Genomic DNA, 6,640 nt, shown 5'->3' with positions numbered 1-6,640 from the left:
ATGGAAAGAAGCTGCTATGCCTGTTTCTCTACGACCCATTTCGTCCCGTCTTGCCCCGTTCCAAGAAAAGTCCCTCTCAAGTGCTATGATTGCCGCCTCTCGCACTGCCTTGGCCAACCACTTCACCCCACATTCGGCCAATACGGTCGTTGCGATCTACGTCCTATGATATCACTCGCCTGGAACCTTTGGCGAATGAAGTCTTTCCAGCAACAGATCGCTGAAAACCTGTTCCCTTCCGAAATCCTTTGCCGCTTCAACTCCGTTCTCCGTGACCGCCCGGCCCGGGTCACTGAGAAGGACTTAGCCGTCATCTTCTCGGATGCATCCATAGAGTCCGCTGACGAGAATAACGACGATATGCCTCTGACAATATGGCTCCCACTGGCTTGGGCCATACATCAAGGTCTTCTCCAACTGGACTGCCAGTAGTTTTCGATATCCACATACTGCAGTATTAGGACCACATTTTCAATAATCTCTCAACGATAGAAAGCTTCAATCTTCTCGAAAACGGAACCATTCACATGTCACAGCGATCCTCACATTTCCATGTGCCCGTGCGATCACTACCCGCCGTTTTTGTTGAATCATTCATTTATACATCTTCTACGTCGCGCCATATCCAACTGCTATGCTCACCAATTGTGCCGTTTTGCTGTTTCTCCACTACACAAACAACCCCACAAAATTTACACTTGTGCTTTCGTAACGCCATCTACTACCGAAGTAGCTGAAACAGAAAAGAAACATGCAAACGCACCGTTCAGGCCCCTTGCAAGACGCGTCTTGCGAGTAGCCCTCTCCAAAGTATCATTCTCGCACCCTTCCAAAACGCATCGTTCTCGCGCCCCTCCAGAACGCATCATGGGCGCACCCCTCTCGAACGTATCATTCTCGCACCCCTTCAGAACGCATCGTGGGCGCACCCCTCCCGAACGTATCATTCTGGCACCCTTCCAAAACGCATCGTTCTCGCGCCCCTCCAGAACGCATCATGGGCGCACCCCTCTCGAACGTATCATTCTCGCACCCCTTCAGAACGCATCGTGGGCGCACCCCTCCCGAACGTATCAATCTCGCACCCTTCCAAAATGCATTGTTCTCGCGCCCCTCCAGACCGCATCATGGGCGCACCCCTCCCGAACGCATCAATCTCGCACCCCCTTAGAACGCGTCGTGGCAGCACCCCTCTCGAACGTATCATTCTGGCATCTCTCTAAAACGAATGATGAGCGCACCCCTATAGAACACATCACGAGCGCACCCCTCTCCAACGTAGCATTCTGGCACCCCTTCCAACGCATCATTCTCGCACCCCCTCAGCTCGCATCCTAGACGCACCTCTCCAGAACGCATCGTGCGCGCATCCCTCCCCAACGAATCTCTGACACACCCGTCCAAAATGCGTCGTTGAGGCAACGATCATCGAAACCTGCATACGGCGCTTTTCAATTTCGCGCAGTAAATAACTTAGAAAGCTTTGATGTTCAGGACATAAATTACTCCGCCTTATTGTGTAATTCAAATAAATTAAATTAATTACCTTATGCCTTATTGTGTAATTCGTACATGCGCATTAGGACACTGTTAGTGCAGTATAAGGCCCTGCCACTAAATCTGCCTGCTGTAATTGCCCCACCCAGCACGATACGTTTTGGGCATCTGACAATCTTGCCAGACGAGGGACACGGTACGTTATAAAATATGAAGTTAATAATATTGCTCATGCGCCTCTAATCGCACACGGCAAAAACTAAATTTTGCGCACTGACATTTTATTGGCTGTGCGCCGCCGTCGGCAAAATTTTAGTCAGAAATTCCCAACAGCAATGTTGCCAATACAGCGCGTATGGGGGTGCCGCCGTGTAAATCGGCCTAAAACGTATCGTCCCACCAGAAAACTGTCGCCGTTAAAACCGCCCGGCACGATACGTTTTGGGCCATATACCGTAGACAGTACCAAAATCGCACATACGTCGAATCAGGCCTGGACGATACGTTTTTTGTCATTACGTATCGATCCTGACATGTGCCAAAAACGTATCGTCCCGCGGGAACTGACCTCTATATTATAAAAGGAAATATCCCTTACTCTATATTATAAAAGGAAATATCCCCTAGTCATGTCGCCGGCCTCCTTATCTGCACCCATCAGACACGGGACGCCGACTTTTCGCGTAATGAACAGACTTCCCTCGCGATCGACGCTTTATTTCATGAGCTCAATCGCACATCTCTCCACGAGACCTCAGGTGAAACTCCTTCCTACGCCTTACACAGTCGCCTTCACGATGCCATGAAAAGCTTGCTCGTCGTCCGGCTCAGGCATGTCGACCTCCTCAGCAACTTAGCCGTTCGTAATTTTGTTGTCGCCGCTACCGTCGTTGCAAGTTCAGCCCCACTTTTCGCCGAAACTTCCCCGACCCTCAGACTCGCCGACGCCAGTGATATGGGCCATCTCGGGTACGAACGCGGTAGCATATTCTAGCCCATGAAACGTGAATACTCGCAGTCGGTCGTTTTATTTTCTGTGTTCCTCTTTCTTTCACTCGCTGTACAAAGCACAGGGTACATATAACTATCAGTAAAGGGAAGGAGTCGTTTCGGGTTTGTTGCGAATGCAATCAGGAGAGTTGCGTCCACTCCCATTATTTCTGCCATGCAGTAGTATTTGGGGGGTGCCCTGCAGAACGTACCGTTCAGGCCCCTTGCAGGACGCGTCTTGCGAGTAGCCCTCTCCAAAGTATCATTCTCGCACGATTCCAAAAGGCATTGTTCTCGCCCTTCCAAACCGCATCATGGGCGCGCCCCTTTCGAACATATCAATCTCGCATCCCGCTAGAATGCATCGTGGGCGCACCCCTCCCGAACGTATCATTCTGGCATCCCTCTAAAACGAATGATGAGTGCACCCCTCTAGAACACATCACGAGTGCACCCCTCTCGAACGTATCATTCAGGCACCCCTTCCAACCCATCAATTTGGCACCCTCTCTGCTCGCATCCTAGACGCTCCACTCCAGAATGCATCGTGCGCGCATCCCTCTCCAACGCATCGCTGACACACCCGTCCAAAATGCGTCGTTGAGGCAACGTTATCGAAACCTGCATACGGCGCTTTTCAATTTCACACTGTAAATACCTTCGAAAGCTTTGATGTTCAAGACATATATTACGCCGCATTATTGTGTAACTCGTACATGCCCACTGCGACGCCGTCAGTGCAGTATAAGGCCCTCCCAGTCAATCTGCCTGCTGTATTTGCCCTCCCCCAGCACGATACGTTTTGAGCATCTGACAATCTTGCCAGACGAGGGACACGGTATGTGCTAAAATATGAAGTTAATAATATTGCTCATGCGCCTCTAATCGCACACGACAAAAACTAAATTTTGCGCACTCACATTTTGTTGGCTGTGCGCCGCCGTCGGCAAAATTTTCGCCAGAAGTTCCCAACAGAAATGTTTCCAATGCAGCACGTATGAGGGTGCCGCCGTGTAAATCGGCCTAAAACGTATCGTCCCACCAGAAAACTGTCGCCGTTAAAACCGCCCGGCACGATACGTTTTGGGCCATATACCGTAGGCGGTACCAAAATCGCACATACGTCGAATCAGGCCTGGACGATACGTTTTTTGTCATTAGGTATCGATCCTGACATGTGCCAAAAACGTATCGTCCCGCGGGAAGTGACGCCATACCATAAGAGGAAATATCCCAACCTCTATATTATAAAAGGAAATATCCCACCGAATCCCGTAATCCCACCTAATTCCCAATTACGTAATCCCACCTAATTCCCAATTACTTCATGGTAATTGGTTGTGTCAATTACCAAGTACGACTTGCGTGCAGAAACAAACGGTTGCCACTCCCGGCACAAAGGTGTTAGCATCACCTCGCCGAAAATTGAAAAGCAACTTCTATTCTCTGTGCCATAATCATGTGATGCCATATGGTACCGTCATAGCTTTCGTCTCACGACGACGTATGCCTTATTCATATCTCTTCCTTAAACTTGCATGTATTATGTAAACCAGCGATTCCCAGGCCAGCGGGCTGTACTGTGCATACATGATGAAATATTGCTCATGCGCCTCTAATGGCACATGGCATAATTTGATTTGATTTTTGTGCAATCACAATTCATTGGCTGTGGCCGGACGTTCATAAAATTTTGGTCAGAAATTATCCACACCCATGTTGCGTTTCCAGTGCGTGTGGGAGCTGTTTATACACCATTGGCCTATTCATCCTGATATTTGCCTAAATTTTATTGTCACGCCGATGTCACATCGGAGCAACACTTTTCGGCAGTATACGACCGTCACGTCACACGAAGGTCTTCTCCGTTCCACCTTCTTATTATTCCACTGCTCTCATGACTTGTCTACGTGTGACGGTCACGGTCACCAAGTGAATCATTCTCTCACGGTCACGGTCCCCGTGTCATTTTTACCTAAACTCCTCATGTCTCTGGGCTCTATAAATAAATAACCCTCCTCGTCGATCTCAAAGTTGCCCCTTCGAGCCCTCCCAATATCCTCATGCTTTTCCGCCTCTGCTCGTTCTCCTCGCTTCGCCTCAGTCCTCACCCCTCGGTTTGTATCCTCAAGTCTTAACATGCCCAGGTACGCAAGCCACGCGGCAACGCGCCAGGCCGCTCATGATCAAATCGACACCATGTTCTCCGGCGGCCACGCAGACGACTTGGACAGCTCCAGTACCTCTCTGCATCTAGACGAAGGCAATCCCAGCCTCAAGGTTGAAGGCAAGAACGTCTGGATCTATCATGGCACCAGCAGGAAATACCAATTGCGCAAGCTTTCCGACCTCACCACCGATGACCGTGTATTCACGCCAAGTGGTCATATCATTCTTTCCGATACCGTCATCAAGTTATATAAGGCCTTTGCTAGGGCTCTTGATGACAAGGACTTCCGTTTAAAGGGAAAGTTTGATTGCGCGAACGCCTACATCAAGACCGACATATCAAAGTCCAAGTTCGGCGATTTGCCCGAGGTCGAGGCAGATACCTGGTGTCCTTATTACTACAGGCACTCGTCTAAGCTAAAAGGAAACCTCCTCTACGACAACACTCTTCCCGCCGCCCCCGCCGACCCTCCCAACAGGCGCGTTTCGTGCATTAACGTCAAGAAAGCAGGTGATCTATCCGAGCTTCTTCCCGATGGCCACGTGGTCTACTTGGGAGGTGAACACGGAGAAAAGGACCTCCCTCGCCACCAACCTCGCTCCCTCGCTCCCAATCCGCACGCAAAGTACGTGCAGTACAAACCTCACGCCCCGCTTCTAGGGCCCGGTGGCGTCGACAAGGGGGATCTCTACATCTCCTCTCCCTTCCCGCAGACTTGGAGAGCAACTGAACGTGGCCGCAATGTTGCCCTCGCAAGACTTCACAGTGGCCACTTCTTCTACTGGTCAACGAATTGCTCTTCGTCTCCTGGAAACCAGATCTCCCACCTTCCTTTTCATGAAATCCCAACGGATTCTTTTCGGGATCCAGCAGGAGTCAGATTTCAGTCTTGGCCCATCTACGTTGATAATGAGGTTGTACAGCAATATGACATGTTTCAAGGAGCTTGGGTTATGCGCGGTACTCACTTGGTCCAGCACGTCAACGATCAAGACTACCCTGCTGGTGTGTTGGATCGTCTTCGAGGTGGGTTCTTCCGTACCTGTTCAAAAAAAGTTGTTCCATCCTTCGATCGCATATTGTCACGTCTGCTTAAAGCAAAGCAGTCTGTGGAGCGGCATGGAGGCAAAATGTTTGGTTTCATCGACAAGCCAGGCGGAATCGTTCAGTGCGACATTCAAAGTCTTGCCACGTATCTCAGACTTCCCCTCGACGCTCTCCTAGCGTTTATCCCGGTTTACGCCTCTTCGTTCCAGTTGTTCCGAGGCACCGTCAACTTTCTTTGCATGGAGGAGATGACAGGAGTCTTTGAAATCACCAAGCCGTTGCCTACGGGCCCATGGATGCGCGGTCAGTTGCACGACACCGGAACCGGCTTGCTTTATTTGTACTCAAACGACAAGTACTTTAGCGTTACCAGCAGAGACGGAGTCTCATGGATGACGGAATACACTGGTCCAGGTCTCTCGCTTAGGAAGGACCTAGTGCTAGCACCTGTCATAGCGGGCGTTTACACTTCCTAGGGGCAGCCCCCTCTGCTGCTCGAAACATGTAGACCAATTGAAGTAAGATCGGTACTTTAGACTATGGACTCAATGGTAGGTATTGCATGCAGGCACACAGGCACTCGTCCACTTTTACTGCCCCTTACATCTAGAAAAAGAAGAACTGTACTGCATCCCGCACCAGGAGCAACCAACCGCCAGACCAAAAAAAAGCGAAGGATGGAGGGGGAGAGCGCAAGCAGCTAGAACGTATGAAAAATAAACAGTGAGAAGCAATGAGCCAGATCCTGTTTATTCGCAACAGACTGATTCTTCCATACTTTCCTGTTCTAAACTTCTATACTACTATCCCGCTCTGCTTTTAAACTTCTGCTTCTATACTTCTATACCGCTCTGCTTTTAAACTTCTATACTTCCATAATTCTCTGCATTCAAACGCCTCTGCCTCTGTGCTTTTATACATCTCTGCTTTTAAACT

This window comes from Chondrus crispus, genomic scaffold, assembly GCF_000350225.1.
Source record: "Chondrus crispus Stackhouse genomic scaffold, scaffold_10, whole genome shotgun sequence".
Taxonomy (NCBI): domain Eukaryota; phylum Rhodophyta; class Florideophyceae; order Gigartinales; family Gigartinaceae; genus Chondrus; species Chondrus crispus.
This window is presented reverse-complemented; position numbering follows the sequence as displayed.